Below are 22,277 nucleotides of genomic sequence, written 5' to 3'. Positions count from 1 at the left end.
TGGGAGCAATTGTTCCATGGAAAGTGCACTATAGACACGTGGAGACTGTTTAAGGAACAGTTGTTGAGAGTGATGCATAAATGTGTTCCCCCGAGACTGGCAAGAAGGGGTAAGATAAAGGAACCTTGGATGACGAGAGCGGAGGAGCTTCTCGTCAAAAGAAAGAAGGCAGCTTACATAAGGTGGAGGAAGCAAGGGTCTTGCTCAGCTCAGGATTACAGGCAGGCGAGGAAGGAGCTCAAAAATGATCTGAGGAGAGCCAGGAGGGGGCATGAAAAAGGCTTGGCAGGAAGGATTAGGGAGAATCCAAAGGCATTTTACACGTATGTGAGGAATAAAAGAGTGATCAAAGAAAGAGTAGGGCTGATCAGGGATAGCATAGGGAACTTGCATATAGAGTCTGAGGAGGTAGGGGAAGCCCTAAATGAGTGTTTTACTTCTGTCTTTACTAAAGGAAAGGACTTGTAGTGAATGAAACCATTGAGGAGCAGGTAAGCATGCTGGCACGGATAGAGATTGAGGAAGCTGATGTGCTGAAAATTTTGACAAACATTAAGATTGACACTTCGCCAGGGTCAGACCAGATTTGTCCTCGGTTGCTTTGGGAAGCGAGAAATGTGATTTCTTCGCCACTTGCGAAGGTCTTTGCATCCTTCTGAAGACTGGAGGGAGGCAAATGTAATTCCTCTCTTCAAAAAAAGGAAATAGGGAAATCCCCGGCAATTACAGACCAGTCAGTCAGTCTCACGTCTGTCGTCTGCAAGGTGTTAGAAAGGATTCTGAGGGATAGGATTTATGACCATCTGGAAGTGCACAGCTTTGAGAGGGGCAGGTCATGCCTCACAAATCTTATTGAGTTCTTTGAGGATGTTACTAGACAAGTTGATGAGGGTCAAGTGACGGATGTGGTGCATATGAACTTCAGCAAGGCATTTGATAATGTTTCCCATGGTAGGCCCATTCAGAAGGTCAGGATACAGGGAAATTTAGCTGTCTGGATACAGAATTGGCTGGTCGACAGAAGACAGCAAGTGGTATTGGAAGGAAAGTATTCTGCCTGCAAGTCAGTGGTGAGTGATGTTCCACAGAGCTCTGTTCTTGGGCCTTGACTCTGTGATTTTTATTAATGACTTGGATGAGGAGATTGAAGAATGGGTTAGCAAGTTTTCAGACAACACAAAGGTTGGAGGTGTCGTTGACAGTATAGAAGACTGTTGTAGGCTGCAGCTTGACATTGACAGGATGCAGAGATGGGCTGAGAGGTGGCAGATGGAGTTCAACCTGGATAAATGCAAAGTGATGCATTTTGGAAGGTCGAACTTGAAAGTTGGGTACAGGATTAAAGACAGGATTCTTGGCAAAGTGGAGGAACAGCAGGATCTTAGTGTGCAGGTACACAGACCCCTTAAAATTGCCACCCAAGTGGACAGGTTGTTAAGAAAGCATATGGTGTTTTGGCTTTCATTCACAGAGGGACTGAGTTTAAGAGCCGTGAGATCCTGTTGCAGCTCTATAAAACTTTGGTTAGACCGCACTTGGAATACTGTGTCCAGTTCTGGTCGCCCAATTATAGGAAAGATGTGGATGCTTTGGAGAGGGTTCAGAGGAGGTTTACCAGGATGCTGCCTGGAATGGAGGGCTTATCTTACGAAGAGAGGTTGACTGAGCTTGGACTTTTTTCATTGGAAAAAAGAAGGAAGAGAGAGTACCTAATTGAGGTGTACAATGTAATGACAGGCATAGATAGAGTTGATAGCCTGAGAATTGTTCCCAGGGCAGAAATTGTTAACACGAGGGGTCATTGTTTTAAGCTGTTTGGCGGAAAGTATAGAGGGGATGTCAGAGGCGGGTTCTTTACGCAGAGAGTTGTGAGAGCATGGAATGCATTGCCAGCAGCAGTTGTGGAAGCGAGGTCATTGGAGATATTTAAGACACTGCTGGACATGCATATGGTCACAGAAATTTGAGGGTTCGTACGTTAGGTTTACCTTACATGAGGATCAATGGTCAGCACAACATCGAGGGCTGAAGGGCCTGTTCTGTGCTGTACTGTTCTATGTTCTAAAGTAGTATGAATACAATTGGTCTAATCATACAATAAAGCACAGAAGAAAACATGCCTTAAACAAATAACAAAAATTATTCTGAACATGCATTTTTAAACAAAAGCAGATAGATATTGTTGGGAAAAACTCAGAAGGTCTGGCAGCAGCTGTGGAAAGAAATCAGAGTTAATGTTTTGGGTCCAGCGACCCTACTTCAGAACAGATTGTGTCAGATTTCCAGCATCTGCAGGTTTCTTTCATGCTTTTATTAAAAAAATTGTCACAGTACCAGACAGTAGCAGTACAACATAAACAAAAACCAAACTTTGATAGATAATTAAGACTGCTCTTTGAGGACTACAATTAGAAGTGTTATATTTACAAGAATCAAAAACGTTCCTCAGTTGAAATCCTGTAGCAGGGTTATGCACTAATATATAAGAAATTAAGTTGCACATTTTAAAAAAAAAGAACATCCATACTTGAGTTGAACAGATATTCAACAAATCAAATTGCCTTGTGTTGAACAACCAAGTTATTTTTTGGTCATTGTTTTCAATGAGCAGCTCACTAATTTAGGCAAACCCATAAGGGTATACATTCCCCAACTCTGAAATTTATCATAATAACATTGCCAATTAGTTAAAAGAAATGTTACTATACAATTTTGTACTTCTGGCCATTCTCGAATAAAGTACCAAAATGTATTTGTATCTTGTTCTTATAAATGACCAAAACGTAGATTATATGGTTTGCATGATACTGAATGGTTATACAGCAAAAAGGAAGCTATTTGGCCAGCAGCAACTGCATTTGTACAACAATTTGCATCTAATTAAAACTGTGGGGTGTATTGTCATAGACTAGCTGTGTCACTGAACATAAATAGAATCAATCTCTTTTAGCTGTTGAACACCAAATTGTTCAAGTCAAGTGATTGGGAAAGAAGTTATCATGGAAAATTAACTCAGGAACATAAAGCTCCAGCTTTTTTGGGTTTTTTTAGGTGCAAATTACATGCAAATTCCAATACTGCAGAGCTGCTTTCGAAACTTTAGACTGACAAACCAAACCAAACAGGTAGTGATATAAACATGTGCCATTTATTTCACTGAAAGTTACAATTTGGTTCTGCAAAAAAAAAAAATGACATGGATGTGTATTAATGAGTTTTGAGAAGTATATGTATATGCAACTGTATAAAAAAAGAGGAAAAACTCAAAAAAAGGGAGAAGCAGAAGCAAATTAATTTTCTGTCAGTAAATTACTTTTAATAGATAAGTAGCTATGGATTTTCATCTTCCACTCAAGGACCTGCAAGGAGACTCTTCTATTGGCACAAATAGTAACTATTCAGCGCTGCAGTGCACTGCACTGTGCTGAATAAACTCCAAATTAAACCTTTGGCTTACATCAAGAATGCTGATCTCAAGCAATACATGTGTTAAAGACAAAAAAAATGCAGATGCTGGAATCCAAAGTAGACAAGGAGGAGGCTGGAAGACCACAGGAAAGCAGTCAGCAACATGGGTTGGAGAAGTCAACATTTTCAGTATAACCGTTCTTCAGGAATGGAGGTGGGGTAGAGGGAGCTGCAGATGGAGGGGACAGAATGGTGAGGTGAATATAGGTGGTGGATACGGCCTGGTTGGTTGATGGGCTGAATAAATCCAGTTGGTAGGTGGAATGGAAAGGAGGAAGCAGGGTTGGAAAGAGCGAGTCAAAGGATGGGTGGGAAGATTATTTTAAATTGGAGAACTCAATGTTGAGTCCTCTGCGCTAGTCAGGGGTAAATCTAGCGTAAGACAGTAGGGGAATGAGTCTGGGTGGGTTACTCTTTGGAGGGTCGGTGTGGACTTGTTGGGTCGACCAGCCTGTTTTCACACTGTAGGGATTCTTCTATAAACATAATAGTAAAATATTGAAGGTTATGGATTAATTATCTACAGTATTAGTGGCTGGAGCAATTAAGGTTATGCTTGAAGATTAGGGGAAGTGGTGACAAAGTGGTAATATCAATGGATGAATAATCCTGAGACCCAGGCTAATGTTATGGAAAACAAAACCTCAAAAGAACTGTGGATTCTGGAACTCAAAAAAACAGAAATTGCTGGGAAAAACTCTAGGTCTGGCAACATCTGTGGCGAGAAAGCAGAGTTACCATTCCAGGTCCAGGGTTTCTTTTTCAGAAAGGTTATAAATGTTATTGGGACATGGGTTCAAATCGCACAATGACAGCTGGTTAAATCTGAATTTAATTGATACATCTTGAATTATGGAGGACACATAACCACTGCCAATTGTCATTAAAAAAACTTGATCACAAATGTCCTTTAGGGAAGAGAATTCACTATTTTGTTTAATCTGGCCTACATGTGACCCCAGACCCACAGCAATGTGGTCGACTCTTAACCCCTCTGAAATGTTCAAAGTTTGTGTGAAGATTTGTAGCTCGGGTGCTTGTTGTAGTGGTTCTGTTCGCCGAGCTGGAAGTTTTTGTTGCAAACGTTTCGTCCCCTGCCTAGGAGACATCATCAGTGCTGTGGAGCCTCCTGCGAAGCGCTTCTTTGATGTTTCTTCCGGCATTTATAGTGGTCTGTCCTTGCCGCTTCCGGGTGTCAGTTTCAGCTGTCCGCTGTAGTGGTTGGTATATTGGGTCCAGGTCGATGTGTCTGTTGATGGAATTTGTGCATGAATGCCATGCCTCTAGGAATTCCCTGGCTGTTCTCTGTCTGGCTTGCCCTATGATAGTAGTGTTTTCCCAGTCGGATTCATGTTGCTTGTTGTCTGAGTGTGTGGCTACTAGGGATAGCTGGTCGTGTCGTTTCGTGGCTAGTTGGGGTTCATGTATGCGGATTGTTAGCTGTCTTCCTGTTTGTCCTATATAGTGTTTTGTGCAGTCCTTGCATGGTATTTTATAAACTACATTAGTTTTGCTCATGTTGGGTATTGGCTCCTTTTGTTCTAGTAAGTTGTTGTCGGAGCGTGGCTGTTGGTTTGTGTGCCGTTATGAGTCCTAGCCATAGGACTCATAACGGCACACAAACCAACAGCCACGCTCCGACAACAACTTACTAGAACAAAAGGAGCCAATACCCAACATGAGCAAAACTAATGTAGTTTATAAAATACCATGCAAGGACTGCACAAAACACTATATAGGACAAACAGGAAGACAGCTAACAATCCGCATACATGAACCCCAACTAGCCACGAAACGACACGACCAGCTATCCCTAGTAGCCACACACTCAGACAACAAGCAACATGAATCCGACTGGGAAAACACTACTATCATAGGGCAAGCCAGACAGAGAACAGCCAGGGAATTCCTAGAGGCATGGCATTCATGCACAAATTCCATCAACAGACACATCGACCTGGACCCAATATACCAACCACTACAGCGGACAGCTGAAACTGACACCCGGAAGCGGCAAGGACAGACCACTATAAATGCCGGAAGAAACATCAAAGAAGCGCTTCGCAGGAGGCTCCACAGCACTGATGATGTCTCCTAGGCAGGGGACGAAACGTTTGCAACAAAAACTTCCAGCTCGGCGAACAGAACCACTACTACACCCTCTGAAATGGGCTAGAGGATCAATCAATTCAAGGACAACTAAGGATCAGCAATAAATGTTGGCCTTGCTGGTGACACCCAAGTCACATGGAATAATATTTTTAAAATGTCATACAAGACTAACATTAGACAACAATAAATTCTGTTCTCCTAAAGATAAAAATAAAAATTCTTTAAGCTTAAAAATTTTAAAAAGTACAAAAGAAACTACGACAACCACATTTCAAAAACATTCAAGCACAAGTATGTACTTCGAGGAAGAAAATACCCTAATTTTAACATGACATTTATTAATATTTAGCAGATGAATAGGTATCTGGCTGGAGAGAAAAATAAGTCAGTTACACCAAGGTTTTTAAAGAAATAACATTCAAGTATAGGAGCACTTGAAGGTATAGGTGTTGCAGTTCCTTTAGATTCAAATTTGTTACACCTAAATTCTCAGACAGCCTTCCATATGCAATAGCAGTTATTTAGCAAACTAGAAGAACACTTTAGATCCATTTCCATATAAATTAAACCAAAAGTTAAGAGGAGGAAATAAAATCACCCACTACAACAATCACAATCACAACTAGCAGAAAATAATTTGCTTACCTTTCGATGTTTTCACAATCTTTGTTCACCTGTAATAAAAGCAGTGAATTAGTAATTTTCAAGATACAGAATTTAAATATCTGTTTATGCTGAAGAGCAGCTAGAGTTTTTTTTTAGAAAGTTACTGTGTGCCAAATCTTCCAATGTCTTTTCCTGTATGAAGTGATTATCAGAAAGCTACAGGGTATCAGCAAGCAGCTCTTGGAAAGGGCCTTGCATTTTTTTCCATTCGGCATCAGTTGCAGTTGATAACAGCTGCCGAATAGTTTCCTTAGGGGAAACAACTCTGATAAAGCCACTATGTCTGCAATGTAGTATAGCAATTTTGAATGCTGACCACAGACCAAGAATACAGAAAATGTAAAATACAAATTTGGACACAAATGACAAAACATAGGTAAACCTTTGATACAAATTTAAAAGCAGTATGAATCAGAAATAATTACAAATTACAACTTGAAACAATTTCGAAGCATATTCATAAAATCTCAGAATTACTCGAGCACAGGAGGCAGCCATTAGACAGTTGTATCCTCTCCAGTTCTCCACAAAGCAATTACAGAGGAACCTCGATTATCCGAATTCCAATTATCCGAAAATCGGATTATCCGAAGGAGAGCTCGAGGTCCCGACGGAAACACGTTTGTAATGTTTCTAACACTGATCACGTCTTTTGTTTACAGTGATTAACCAGGCACCAACTCCTCCCGCCCTCTCTCTCCCCACACTTTCCCTGGAGTTCTACAGAGGGGTGTACCATAAACTCACCTCCCCTTCCCCAGATAATCTCTCCAACATTGTCCTGTACAGGGCAGAGGTGGAACCTGTCAAAACGTTACAGTAAAAAGTTGTGTGCATGGCTGTGTGTGCGCGCGTGTGCTATTTGGAGACTTACCCCACAAAGGCAGTAGCAGCAGTTTCATTGTTGGTGTCCAGTCTGGCTGGCCCGGAAGGAGATGGGGCAGTGCTGGACAGGGATTTGGGGGGGGGGGGGGGGGGGGGGGAAAGGGGTGGGTAGTTGTTGGCCGTGGGGGGGGGAAAGAGTTCACGTGCTGAAGTAGAAGCAGACTTTAAAAACTCCAAGCCCCAGAGGAAAGGCATTTAAATTGATTCACCGAATAATTGATTGTCCGAACAAAATAGTGCCCGCCCATCTTGTTCGGATAATCGAGGTTCCTCTGTAATCTCATACCACTCCCCTGTTTTCTCCTTCTGGCACAGCATGTTTCTCCCTTCCATATAATAATCCAATTCCCTATCAACTACTAGGATTGAACCTGCCTCCACCACTCACAAAGAACATTGCTAGTCAATAAAAACCACCTGGTTCACTAATGTCCTTCAAGGAAGGAAATCTGTTATTTTCACCTGGTCTTGCCTACGTGACTTCAGACCAAAAACAATGTGGCTGCCTCTTAACTGCCCTCTAGTTAATTAGGGATAGCAATAACCTCGCCAGTGATGCTCATGTCCTGTGAATGCATTTTTACAGAGTGCTAGATTCTAACCACCCTCTGCACAGAAAAGTTGTTCCACATGTGACAACTGATTCTTTTGCCAATTGCTTTAAAATTGTACACCCTCACTCTTGGGTCGTTCATCAACTGAATGTTTTCCCCATCTGTTGCCAGACCGCACAAGATTTTGAAAGCCTTTATCAAATCTTTTCTCATCCGTGATTTATGCCCAAGCACACGTAGCTCCCTCTGCTCCAAAATTACCTTTCAAATGTCATAAGACACCATTGTCTTTCTTTTCTCCCGAAATCAACCCTAAACATGCAAGATTCTTAGGGATCTTAACAGGGCAGACGCAGAGAGATTGTTTCTCCTTGTGGGAGTGTCTAGGACAAGACCAGCTGCCCTACTAACTTTTTTCTTCTGCACAGAACTGAAGTCAATGCTGCAAACAGCAACCTCACGTCAATTGCAGCATGCAGACATTCAGGAGTTGCTGCAGGTGCAAAAACACTGAAATAGTTGGCGTAATATTGGCATAAGGGATTGTCCAGTGAGGAAAGGCAAGGACAAATATTTGCTCAGTGTAGTCAATGTGTGCAATTCTTTATCACGGAGGGCTGTAGAGAATAGGCCTTTCAGTATACCCTAAGCTGAGATAGGCATTTTTAAATCAGGAAGGGTTTTAAAGGTGACAGGGAAAAAACAGGAGAGAAAGAGTTGAGGACAATCCAATCTCCTATGATTTCATCGAATGGAGGAACACACTTTGCTCTGCTCCTACATCTGGTGGTCTTATGAAAGAGAATATACAAGCATCAACAACATTTTATATGCCCTCGCAACAGTTCTGAAAATACAGCCCAAGAATAGAGTGTTCCCCTACAGATTCCATAACACAGGATAAATACAAAGTTTGAAAGTCAACCAATATCACAATGTTATTCTGACCAGTGGCCTCTCGCAATGTCTACCTGTAATGCCCTTCCCATTTCTGCCCTGCTCTTACATTTTCTCGAATTTTAATACCTATACAGGGTCTCTGTTTCTTTACTCCATATATTTTTTTCCAACTTTTGAGCATAGCTGCTTCTATTCACGTTTTTCAAGTGTTCCATCCATGCACTAATTCTGCTGTCTAATGATTTTATTCTTCTTTTCACTCGCTTATTTTTGACACTGCATATACAACTCACAATAATGAATGTGTAGTTTGGAGAGGTGTATAATTCCAAAACCTAGGGCAGATACTGGATAGCAAAACAGACTGGGAATAAAAGGGTCAAGTAAAAACTTTACAGGAATGATGTAGCAAGTTGGTTTTGGATCTGGGAAGTTACCAGAGGTATTGGACGAGTAAAATCCAAATGCTTGCATTTTGCAGATTCATTGACTTTTAAATAAAAAGATTATGCCCTTGTAAAAAAAAAATGTCATGATGGGGTAAACAAAAAGAAACCAAAGAACTGCAGACGTTGTAAATCAGGAACAAAAACAAATTGCTGGAAAAACCCAGGTCTGACAGCATCTGTAGAGACAAAGAAGAGTTAACATTTTGGGTCCAGTGAATCACCTTCAGAATGTGACAGTCAGTCAGACAGCATCTTCCCTTCATGAATCCATGCTGGCTGTCCTTGATCAATTTTGTGCCTTTTCAAATTACACAATTTGTACCTGCTGTAACTTGCTCCTACACAATTTGTATTACTTTAGTATTTTCTCTAATTTGACCACCACTGAAATTAGACCAACTTACCTGTGAAAACTTTGTCTATCACTTGCTTCCTTTCTAAACACTACATTATGAGCTGAATGGCCTACTCCTGTTCCTATGTTTACTCTCTGGAGTTCCTGAAGAACTGAAAGGATTTGAAAAAACCACCTAGTGATGGTGAAAGATGGAACAAAAATACATGTCTCTTCGCTTTCCTGCAAATGTCTGCTCTAACCTTGAACCCCTGCTGTTATCTCAAAAAGTTTCTGTATCTTTAAAAAAGCATCATACTTCGATCTGAAGCACACTACTTTATGATTAGATTAGATTTAGATTCCATACAGTGTGGAAACAGGCCCTTCTGCCAAACAAGTCCACACCCACCCTCCAAAGAGTAACCCACCCAGAACAATTTCCCTCTGACTAATGTACTTAACACTATGGGCAATTTAGAATGGCCATTTCACCTGCACATCTTTGCACTGTGGGAGGAAACCGAAGTACTTGGAGAAAACCCATGCAGACATGGGGAGAATGCGCGAACTCCACACAAACAAGACACAGTCTCCCAAGGCTGGGATTGAACCTGGGTCTCTGGCACTGTGAGGCAGCAGTGCATACCACTGAGCAACTGTGCTGCCCAATTGAAAAAGAAAGTCTCAACTCACCTTCACAAGGGCAACAAATCCTGGCCCAGTCAATGACTCCAACATCCCACAAGAGAATAAAAACGGAACTACATATACAACAGCAAAAAGCTCAACATTGCAGTCAGAGGTGAAGGATCTTAGCAGAGCACACGACCTAATAGAAAAGTTTGCAACTGTGGTTCCACTTCATGTAGACAGAAAGGTAATCAATTCATTTAAGAACAAAAAGAGCAAAGGCATTCATCAGTATCTATTCTCTGCGACTATGAGAAACAGCAACGCTGAACTCAATACGTGGCGATGGAATTGGGAAGAAACTAATCCTTTTTGATTTTTGTGGCATTGAGAAATACCCATAATGCATTTTCATAACCAGAAAATATCAAACTGTTGTCAACGTGACTGTCAGCAAGCTTACAGGTGGTGGTAGCAGATAAAGCAATTATCTGTTTTTGTTTTCCAAGTACAAGTGCAAGTGCTGGGGGAAACCGACCAGAATGTGGAGGATAGAAAAATTTGTGCCGAGGTTTTTGGACTACTGGAGATCAAGTTTCAGCAAGCATTTTTGATAGAAAAATGAGCCAAATAATAGCAAATGATATTTATTTAGATAGTTGAAGTGTTAAGCATTTGAATCAAAACCAGCAGTTGGTATGACTAATTTACATGGAACAATTTATCATTCTCAAAAAAAAGATTCATGCCAAAAAGTGACAACCAAAGGAAATCCTCATGAGTTGTATTCACAGTAATATTAACTGTAAAGCAAGGTACACCCATTTTGTTGTTGTACCAGACCAGAGCTAGACTAAATTTAGAATGGTGTACCCAGTTATGGTGTTCTCAAACAATGACAGGTGGTTTTGGAATAGGTGCACAATAGTTCAAAAGAATTAATCTGATCTTATAACAGCCATTCAGAAGATTAAACTGCTAAGCCTATTCACTTAACAGATGTCCACATTCAAAGCAATTTGATTACATACACTTATAAAGTTGTTGTGGTTCTGTCCGCCGAGCTGGGAATTTGTGCTGCAGACATTTCGTCCCCTATCTAGGTGACATCCTCAGTGCTTGGGAGCTTGAAGCACTTCTGTGATGTTTCCTCCAGCATTTATAGCGGTTTGTCTCTGCCGCTTCCGGTTGTCAGTTCCAGCTGTCCGCTGCAGTGGTCGGTATATTGGGTCCAGGTTGATGAGCTTATTGAATCTGTGGATGCATGCCATGCCTCTAGGAATTCCCTGGCTGTTCTCTGTTTGGCTTGTCCTATAATAGTAGTGTTTTCCCAGTCAAACTCATGTTGCTTGTCATCTGTGTGTGTTGCTACTAAGGATAGCTGGTCGTGTTGTTTCGTGGCTAGTTGGTGTTCATGGATGCGGACCGTTAGCGGTCTTCCTGTTTGTCCTATGTAGTGTTTTGTGCAGTCCTTGCATGGGATTTTGTACACAACATGGGTTTTGCTCATGCTGGGTATCAGGTCCTTCACTCTGGTGAGTTGTTGTCTGAGAGTGGCTGTTGGTTTGTGTGCTGTTATGAGTCCTAGTGGTCATAATAGTCTGGCTGTCAGTTCAGAAATGTTTTTGATGTATGGTAGTATGGCTAGTCCTTTTGTGTGTGTTGGGGTGGTTGCTTTCGTAGTTTAGGACTCGGTCTGTGTCTGTGGCTTTCCTGTATAGCTTTGAGGTGAAATCTCCGTTCAGTGTTCTCTGTACCATCACGTCTAGGAATAGGAGTTGGTTGTCCTTTTCTTCCTCTCTAGTGAATCAGATTCCTGTGCACGTGGCGTTGGTGATCCGGTGTGTGTTCTCTATTTCTGTGTTTTTAATGATTACAAAGGAGAACCTACAGAGAATGAAACCTGAAAGCAATAACACCCCCAGATTCTATGGACTACCTAAAGTGCACAAACCAAACATCCCACTCAGACGGGATGGTACAGAGAACTCCGAAAGGAAATTTCACCACAAAAGGTATACAGGAAAGCCACAGACACAGACCAAGTCCTAAACTACGAAAGCAACCACCCCAACACACACAAAAGAAGACACTGTTCAAAAAGGGCCACAACACACTGCAGCACACCAGAACTGCAAAAAGAACAAGAAGAACACCTATACAATGTATTTGCCAAAAATGGATACCCGCGCAACTTCATCAACAGATGCCTAAGGGAAAGACAATGGAACGAGGACATGCCGCAACCCAAAGGACTAGCCACACTACCATACATCAGGAGCATTTCTGAACTGGCAGCCAGACTACTGCGACCACTAGGACTCATAACAGCACAAACCAACAGCCACTCTCAGACAACAACTCACCAGAATGAAGGACCCGATACCCAGCATGAGCAAAACCCATGTTGTGTACAAAATCCATGCAAGGACTGCACAAAACACTACATAGGACAAACAGGAAGACCGCTAACGATCCGCATCCATGAACACCAACTAGCCACGAAATGACACGACCAGCTATCCTTAGTAGCCACACACGCAGATGACAAGCGCCATGAGTTCGACTGGGACAACACTACTGTTATAGGACAAGCCAAACAGAGAACAGCCGGGGAATTCCTAGAGGCATGGCACTCATCCACAGATTCAATAAGCACATCGACCTGGACCCAATATACCGACCACTGCAACGGATAGCTGGAACTGACAACCCGAAGCATCAGAGACAAACCACTATAAATGCCGGAGGAAAGATCACAGAAGCACTTCACAGGAAGTTCCCAAGCACCGAAGATGTCACCTAGACAGGGGACGAAACATCTGCAACACAAAATTCCCAACTCGGCGGACAGAACCACAACAACTTGCCCAGTTGCAGGCTGGGTGATGACACTTTTTATTGAAGGCAGATTAAATAAAAGTATAGGGTGAGCTCTTGTACATTAATGACTCTCCAAAGAGGTCAGAGAGAATTTTGAGGTTGAGTGAAAGCAGATGTTTAGTTAATTACATATCATTGACAAGAGGCATCTAATCACAATGCTCGAAGTAGCAGAACTACGTGGGGCTCAGACTAACTGGTCTGTTCTGGTTTGTCCTTTTCACCCATTCATAACACAGTACAAAACATGGTTAATGACTCAAACCCTGACAAAAAAAAATCACTTCCAAGGACTGCTAACAAAAATGTTTAAATATACATTCTACATGTCTATCTAAAAACTGTTGAGATTTAAATCTACTTGATGTATAGAACAGCTCAGTCGAGGCACTAAAAAAGGAAAGTGGGTGGGGGGGGGGGAGGAGAAGAGCAAGAGAGGGTAATAGGGAGGGGATGGCATCATCTGAGAGAGGTACAGCTATGCACATAAATACCCCAAGTGTAGAAGGAATACACAACATGCAGAGAGTGGGAATGTAAGGGGAGCAGTCTACTACAGCATTGAGAGGAAAATCATGCAAGGAAGGAGTACAAAAGTGTGAACACAAATGCACATTTGCAATGACAAGTACATAAGGCCAAGGCAAGGCAACAACACACATGATGCACACATTATGCAAGTGTGGATCATGCAAATGTTTACACAGCTATAGATTTAAAAAAAGGGGAGACCAAAAAGGTTGGAAGTCAATAGCATAAAAATAGTGTAAACAAAAAAGTAATTTTGCTTGACATTGTAGAACTGCATATAGTGAGATGTTCAGTTACACAACTGCACTAAGGATCACATCAAGAGTTAAGTCCATTTTCTGTCAAGAGTGCACAGAACCAATTTCTCTCATGGTTATGAACAGTACTGAAATTGTGGTAGCTTGTATTTCTTTGGCTGCCTTATTTCAAGACATGAATCATATGATGATCCATATAGATTTTTCTGGTTTGGCTATTGACATTAACATTTGAAAGGTTTAAATAATAATGATGAAAAGGTCTGATATCGACTCCAGGTAAAGGCAAAACCAAATAAATGCAATTTTGCAGTTTTCCCTGTGACATAAGAAAACAAGAACCAGCAGGAGTAGGAAATTCAGCCCCTTGAGCCTGCTCCACGATTTAATGTGATCATGTCTAATCTCACCTTAGCTTCAATTCGAGTTTCCTGCCTGCTCTCCACAGTCCTTCAACCCATTATTAATTAAAGAGTTGCATGCCTTCTCTCCAAATTTACACAGTTCCAGATCATCCACTACACTCCAGGGTAGTGAACTCCACAGATTCATGATCTTTGAGAAAACTAATTTCTGGACATTTCAGCTTTCGGATGGGGTGTGTCAGATTTAAAACAATGACCTCTTGTTCCCAATTCCCCACAACAGGAAAGATCCTCTCTTCATATCTGCTCGGTCAATCCCCTTCAACGTAGAGTCAGGCAGCACAAAGAAACAGGCCCTTAAAGCCCAATTCATTCATATTGATCAGGTTAACTAAACTGGACTACTCCCATTTGTCTGTATTTAGCCCATATCTCTCTAAACCTTTCCTACCAATGTATCTTGTCCAAATGTCTTAAAAAAACTGTAATTATACTTGCCTCTACTACTTCCTCTGACAGCTTGCTCCATACATGCATAATCCTCTGCTCCCTTTTAAATCTTTCCCCTCTCACCTTAAACCTAAGCCCTCTAGTTGTGGACTCCCCCCTACCCTGGGGAAATGACCTTTGCTATTCACCTCATCTTCACCCCTCATGACTTTATAAACCTTTATAAACCTCCAATACTCCAGGGAAAAAAAAAGTCCCAGCCTATCCAGTCTCTGCCTTAGAACTCAAACCTTCCAGTCTCAGTAACATTCTTGTAACTCTTTTGTGCACCATTTCCAGTTGAATAAAATTCTTCCAATAGTAACGCAAACAGATCAGTACTTGCACAGTGGCACAGTGGTTAGCACTGCTGCTTCACAGCACCAGAGACCCGGGTTCAATTCCCGCCTCAGGCGACTGTGTGGAGTTTGCACGTTCTCCTAGTGTCTGCGTGGGTTTCCTCTGGGTGCTCCGGTTTCCTCCCACAGTCCAAAGATGTGCGGGTCAGGTGAATTGGCCATGCTAAATTGCCCGTAGTGTTAGGTAAGGGGTAAATGTAGGGGTACGGGTGGGTTGCGCTTCGCCAGGTCGGTGTGGACTTGTTGGGCCGAAGGGCCTGTTTCCACACTGTAAGTAATCTAAAAAAAAATCTAATCTAAATGAGTCTTAATCGTCTTGACATCCCAACTGCTGTACTCAATACTCTGACTGATGAATGCAAGCATGACAAACACCTTCAACAGCACTCAGTTCCTTGAAAGTGGTGTCACATGTGGACAATGTACCTACACCCCTTGGTGTCTCTGTTCAACAACACTCCCCATGGCCCAACCACATCTAAATTCTACATTTGTCTGCATTAAACTCCATCTGCTAATCCTCACCTCACTGACCCAATTGATCAAGATCTCCTTGTACTCTAAGAAAACCTCTTTCACTATCCACTACACCGCCAATCTTTGGTGTCATCTGCAAACTTACGAACCATGTATCCTATAAATAAACAAAATTTGGATGGGAATAAGTGATGAACAACAGTAGAGCCACTGGTCAGAGGCCTCCAGTCTGAACAACAACAGTCTATCATTACCCTCTATCTTCTACAGTCAAGCTAATTTTGTATCCATTTGGCTAGCTCTCCCTGGATCCATGTGATCTAACAGTACTAACTAGCCTTCCAAGTGGAACTTTGTCAAAGACCTTGGTAAAGTCCATGTAGAACATCTATTGCTCTGCCTTCATCTATCTACTGTCACCTCTTCTATAAACTAAAATCAAACTTGTGAGACACAATTTTGTGCACACAAAGCCATGCTGACCATCCCTAATCAGTCCTCGCCTTTTATATCCATGCAGACCCGGTCTCTCAGAATCCCCCCAACAACACTCCCCATCCCATAAGACACCTGCCGGACGTAAAATCTATCAGAATTTATCTGGAGAGCAGCCCAAACATTTCTGCAAATAACATGGCTGGAGCAGCAAATCGGCAGCAACTGAAACTAGGAACTTCTTCACTGGATCCTAAGCAAACTCCCTCCGGTAAGAAGCCACATAGTAAGTTACCTGCTTCACTGGGTCCTAAGCAGACCCTCTGCAAAAATACACTAATCTGCAACCTACCTGCTCCACAGGGTCCGAGGAAGGATTACTTAACTGGATGCAGTCACAATCCACTCCACCAGACCACAGGACCAATCAATTGCAAGAAACCTGAAAGGATGCTGGGTAAGCGTGCCAGCCTGCTAGTAAGACTAAGGCTATGTGGTTTCAAGGCCCCCCCCCACCTCCACTTCCTAGCTAACTCCTAGCAAATGTACAATCTCCGGAGAACAAGATGGATGAACTCAGATCACGGTTCAGCTTCTAGCGTGAACTGCAGGACTGCTGCACACTCTGCTTTACAGAAACCTGGATCAACCAATCAGTTCCTGACTGCGTACTTCAAGCTGATGGTTTTTCTATCCATCATATGGACTGTACAGTGTCCTCGGGTAAGTCAAAGGGTGGAGAGGTTTGCTTTTTAATCAAAAACTTGTGATGCATGGACATTGCAACCCCGTGCAACCATTGCTCCCCAAATCTTGAATTCCTCCCATCAAATGCTGCCCCTTCTATTTACCCTGGGAATTTCCCGCTGCTGTACTAACTGCTGTGTACATACTGCCACAAACAAAGGTTGAGGAAGCTTTGGGTATGCTGTACTCTGCCACTAACACCCTGGAGATGGAACACCCCGAAACCCTGTTTATTGTGAATGACGACTTCAAACAAACTAATCTAAGAAAAAGGTGTTGCCCAAATACCAGAATATTAACAGCTCCACTAGGGGCCCGAACATTTTAAACCACTGCTACACCACTGTGAAAGATGCCTACCACGCTATCCCTTGCCCTCATTTCAGGAGCTCTGACCACAATGCAATGTTTCTTCCCCTGGCTTACAGGCAAAAGTGCAATCAGGGGACCCCCCTCGCGGGTATAGGTCCAGTGCTGGTCTGAGGAGGCAGAGGATCAACTCCGATGTTGTCTGGAATTGGCTAACTGGGCCACATTCAAACAGTCCGCAGGTACCTTGGACAAGTACGCCACTGCCGTCACAGCCTTTATCAGCGTGTGGAGGACGGCATACCAGGAAAATCAATCTGGGTGTTCCCTAACAGGAAAGCCTGGATGAATCAGGACATACAGAACCTACTAAAAACTAGATGTGAGGCCTTCAGATCAGGAGACCCACTCAAATATAAAGGAATCAAAGTATGACGTTCGCAGAGCCATTAAAACAGCCAAGGACCAATACCGATGCCACACAGACACCCGGCAACTATGGCAAGGACTGAATGACATCACAGGTTCTAAAAAGAGACAGTGCAAGATAGCAGATAATGACACATCCTTCCCAGACTATTTCAACACCTTCTATGCTCGCTTCGAGCAGAGTTGCGGCGGACAGGTAACACCTATTCCAACAAGTCCTGACAAACCTATCCCAACAGTCACTGCATCAGAGGTCAGATCAGTTTTCCTTTGTATGAATCCAAGGAAAGTGATGGGATCAGACGGAGTATCAGGCCGTGCACTCAGCATGCGCAAATCAACTGGCAGAGATCTTCTTGGACATCTTCAACCTCTCCCTGCACCAGGCCACTGTCCCTGCCTGTTTCAAGGGGGCCAACATCATCCCTGTGCCTAAGAAGGCTCATGCAGCATGGCTCAATGACTAAGGCCCACTGACCCCAACTTCGATGGTTATGAAGTATTTTGAAAAGCTGGTCATGGCATTAATCAACTCCAGCCTCCCCTCTATTCTTGATCCACTCCAATTTGCGTATCAGACCAACAGACCCAGGTCAGATGCCATATCACTTGCCCCTCACACCTCCTGAGAACATACTGACACCAAGAACAGCTACATAAGAATCCTACTCATTGACTGCAGTTTAGCCTTTAACACTATTATCCTCTCAAGACGGATTACTAAACTTAGTCATCTCAGACGAAGCCCCACTCTCTAGAACTGGATCCTCAGTTTCCTGACCGGCAGGCCAGTGAAGTTTGGCAGCAATATTTCATCCTCACTAACACTCAACACTGGAGCCTCTCAGGGGTACACACTCAGCCCCATACTCATGTATACCCATGACTGCGTCACCAAATATCAGATTAATGCCATTTACAAGTTCGCTGATGACACCACCATAGTTGGTCGAATCTCAGATGGCAAGAAAACAGTCTACAGACAGGAGGTGGAAGACCTGGAAAAATGGTGCACTGAGAATAACCTAGCTCTCGATGCCAGCAAAACCAAGTAACTCATTATTGACTTTCAGTGGGATGTTACTCAGGACCCCCCCCCATACACATTAACAGCACAGAGGTGGAACGAGTGGAGAGTGTCAACTTCCTGGGAGTAGTCATGCACAATAAGCTTTCTTGGACTCTTCATGTGGATGCACTGGCTATAAAGACCCAACAACGTCTCTTCTTCCTCAGGCAGCTGAGGAAATTTGGCATGACGGCGAATACCCTTGCCAACTTTTATAGGTGCGCCATCGAGAGCATTCTGTCTGAATGCATCACTACCTGGTTTGGCAACTGTACCATTCAAGATCAGAGACAGAGACAGTCACCGAGAGTGATGAACTCGGCCCAGACAATCACAAAGGCCAACCTCCCATCTATAGAATCCATCTACCAGGCCCACTGTCAAGGAAAGGCCGCCAGCATTCTCAAAGATCCATCCCACCCTGGCAATGTTTTTCTACAACCTCTACCATCGGGGAGAAGGTACAGAAACCTGAACACATGCACCAGCCGGTTTCAAAACAGTTTCTACCCGACTGTTGTTAGAATACTGAACGTACTCTCAAACTCTTAACATTTGCCTGTACCTGTGTTTTTGTGGTTGCCGCTATTTACCTATTATTTACTTATCTGTGCTACTTAACTCTGATCTGCCTGTACTGCTCGCAAGACAAAGCTTTTCATTGTGCCTCAGTACAAGTGACAATAAATGCAATTCAATTCAACAAATTACTGAGGCTCAACAGTCTGTAGTTCCCTTGCTTTTCCTTGCAGCATTTCTTAAATAATGGCATAACATTAGCCACCTTCCAATCTTCCAGCACCTCACCTTTGGCTGTCAATGATACAAATATGAAAACTTCCCACTTTTCAGATTTCTCTTTACCTCTGAATAGCCTCCCTCAATCAACTTTTAAAGTCCCTGTCTAATATTATCATAATTGCCCTTGCCCAATTTAGGACTTTAAACTTGGAGACATGGCCTGTCCTTTTCCATAATTATTTCAAAACTAATAGAATTAAGGCAACTGGTCTTAAAGTGCTCTCCAACACCTCAGTTATTTGCCCTGCCTTAATTCCCAAGAGGAGGTCAAGTTTTGCCACTTCGCTAGTAGTACCAATCACATGTTGATTGAGAAAGATTCCCAAAACACACTTAAATTGCTCCCCATCAAAGCTCTTAACACTGCGGCAGACCCAATCTATATTTAGAAAATTAAAATTCCCTATTTTTACAGCTATCTGCGATCTCCCTATACATGCTCTCCTCAATTGTCCACTGAGTATTGGAGGGCCTATTGTACAACCGTATTAAAGACATCACACCCTTTTTTATTTCTTGGTTCCACCCATGTAGCTTCAATCGACAATACCCCATGAATATCCTCTCTATGCAGTGCGGTGACATTTTTCCTCATCAAAAATCACCACTTGCCCTCTCTTTCACCTCTCCTATCTGTACTCTGGAATACTGAGCTGCCAGCCCTGTCCCTCCCTCAACCCCGTTTCTATGATATCGCAGTTCTATGTTGCCATCGTTGTGGAGTTCAGCTGCCTTATCCGTCTGGCTTCTTGCATTGAAATAAATGCAGTTTAAAATCACAAATGTTCCCTCATTTCCTATCATGCTCTTGTCTGCCTAGTCTGCTTAACTTGATCTCTAACTTCTGTACTAGTCTCAACCTTCTCTTTCATCTCATTCCCGTTTAGGGTCCCATCGGCTGAGTTTAAAGCCTCCAGAGTAGCTCTAGCATCATCTCCCCAAGATACTAGTCCTGTTCCTGTTCAGTTGCAATCCATCTCACAAACAGGTCACCTCTGTCCCAAAAGAGATCCCAATGATCCAAAAACCTGAATCCTTGTCACCTGCATCAGCTCCTCAGCCACACATTACTCTGGCCTACCCTCCTATTCCTATTCTCACCAGCACATGGCACCTGAAATATTCCAGAGGTTACTACACTTGATGTCGTCCCATTTCTCCCATTGGCCCCCCTCAGTTGAAGCAAAACGTTCAGACACAGTATCGTTTAACCTCCATCTTTATTCTGGGTCCTGGAGGGAAACAGGACAATCACAATGTGTACATAGACACGAGTTCACAGTCTTCTCTGGAACAACAGTTTCCTAATTATTTATATGGTCATTTTACAGGGAGGAGCATCCAGATAAAGCAACATATTGATTGGGTGGCTATTACACTAAGTATCAATAGCAGAGATTAAGCCATCTGCTGTTACACAATGAATGTCCTTAGCCTTGTTAACTGGCTTCACATAATGAATACTTTTCCCCTGGTGAAACTGACCTTACATACCGAATGCTACCTCAGCTTGTTAAATGGCTGTACATAATGAATGCTTTTCCATTTTGTTAACCCACTACCCTTGCCTCGAGCACCCCATTGTTAACTGCAAGTTCTTATCTGATCTGAGCCATTCTCAGCTGAACCTCTTGTTTCACAAAACTCCGAACTTAACTCTTTCCCTGTCTGCCTATACCCTATACAAATTCTCACTGGGGTTCTGCTTTTTAATCTCCTGCCCAACTCCGTGCATTCACTCAGAAAGAACCTCATCCATTTTTCTACTCATGTTATTGGTTATAATGTGTACAACCACCTCTGGCTGGTCACACTCTCATAGAAGCTCTGACTGAAATTTCTCATTCTTTTAAATTCCAGAGAATATAAGCCTAAATTGCTCACTGTCTTTTCTCTGAACCTGCTCTGAACTGCCCCCAGTGCAACTATATCATGCTTCAAATAAGAGGATCAAAACTATATGCAATACTCTATGCGCATAATACTGTTGCAGCAACACTTCAGTATTTTTATACTCTACTTCTCTGGTAATAAATGCCAAGTTTCCACGTGCCTTCCTATTACCTTCTATACCTGCATACTAGTTTTAGATAATTCATGCACAAGGATACCCAGATCCCTCAACACCAAAGCATTCTGAAGCTTCTCTCCATTTAGATAACAATTGCCTTGGATGATAGGTAGATTTGACTTTTTAAAAAGAATGTTGTCAGTTTTACATTTAAAATGTAGATGATTATCTTAGTTGCTGCGGTAAAATTTGGCACAGCTGCCAAAACACGAGTAGAGTTTTCAGAGTAGGTTGATGGGTTTGGATTGTCCTGATGCTCCTTAGTGAAAGAAGCTCTCAATAAAAATATTTAGTTTTAAGCTTTACAATCAGAGTATTAAACCAGTTGGGGAAAAGCTATGCAAAACAGGTTAAGAAATATAAACATGAATTTTGTATAGGTCTGTGGAATGTTTAAAGTCATAGGCATGTCTAATTGGAAATGGTTTCTTCCAGAGTTCAAAAGTTTACATCTGATCACAATGTTACTATAGTACTAAAACTTAGTTGACATAACCACAGGAAATGACATCATGAACCCAAGGAAACCTAAATAGAAAGCAGTTCACGAACACCTTTGCTTCACCAGAGGCTCACTGATGATGTTACCTAGTATGGTGATGAAACGTCCAAATACAAACCTTCCAGCTCAGCAAGCAAACCTACCTGAGAACCTCAACCTGAGCTACAAATCTTCTCAAAACTTGTGAACTAAAACTTAGTTTCCTGACAATGTTTAGTTATAATTTCAGCAATTATCATCAAACACCTTCCTAACTATGATATGAATACCTTATCAGAACTTAAGTTTCACAGGAACAATACAAGTATGTTTTCCTGGTGTCTGTCTGTACTGGTAGCATCCCCTAGGAGTCAGGCAGTGCAGAAACTCTGAAGGATGTATGTTCTAACTTTAACAATCCACTTCTGTTAAAAATGAAGGTTTGAATGAAATTGTTTTTGAAAAGCTACTGAGTGAATTAGAAACGTTAATTCTGCAGATAAAGTTATTCAATGCAGGATTCCTAGCCTCCGATTTGCTCTTGGAGCTACTGTATTTATGTGGCTAGTCCAG

The 22,277-nt window shown here is 42.3% G+C and overlaps 1 protein-coding gene and 1 long non-coding RNA gene across 6 annotated transcripts in view; one reads left to right on the top strand and one right to left on the bottom strand.

The window, feature by feature from the left end:
- The window catches only part of add3a (adducin 3 (gamma) a), a 252,581-nt gene that overhangs the window by 179,084 nt on the left and 51,220 nt on the right, over positions 1-22,277 (bottom strand). For all 4 annotated transcript variants that reach the window (XM_060842273.1, XM_060842272.1, XM_060842271.1 and 1 more), the window contains exon 2: positions 6,226-6,254. The gene's annotated coding sequence lies outside the window, so the exon portion shown is untranslated. The remainder of the gene's footprint in view (positions 1-6,225; positions 6,255-22,277) is intronic.
- LOC132826386 (uncharacterized) overlaps positions 1-22,277 on the top strand; it is a 105,122-nt gene that overhangs the window by 40,903 nt on the left and 41,942 nt on the right. The gene's annotated exons all lie outside the window — the stretch shown is intronic.

This window comes from Hemiscyllium ocellatum, chromosome 22 (genome assembly GCF_020745735.1).
Source record: "Hemiscyllium ocellatum isolate sHemOce1 chromosome 22, sHemOce1.pat.X.cur, whole genome shotgun sequence".
Classification (NCBI taxonomy): Eukaryota; Metazoa; Chordata; class Chondrichthyes; order Orectolobiformes; family Hemiscylliidae; genus Hemiscyllium; species Hemiscyllium ocellatum.
The sequence above is the reverse complement of the archived record's forward strand: the minus strand, read 5'-3'. Positions and strand labels throughout refer to the sequence as shown.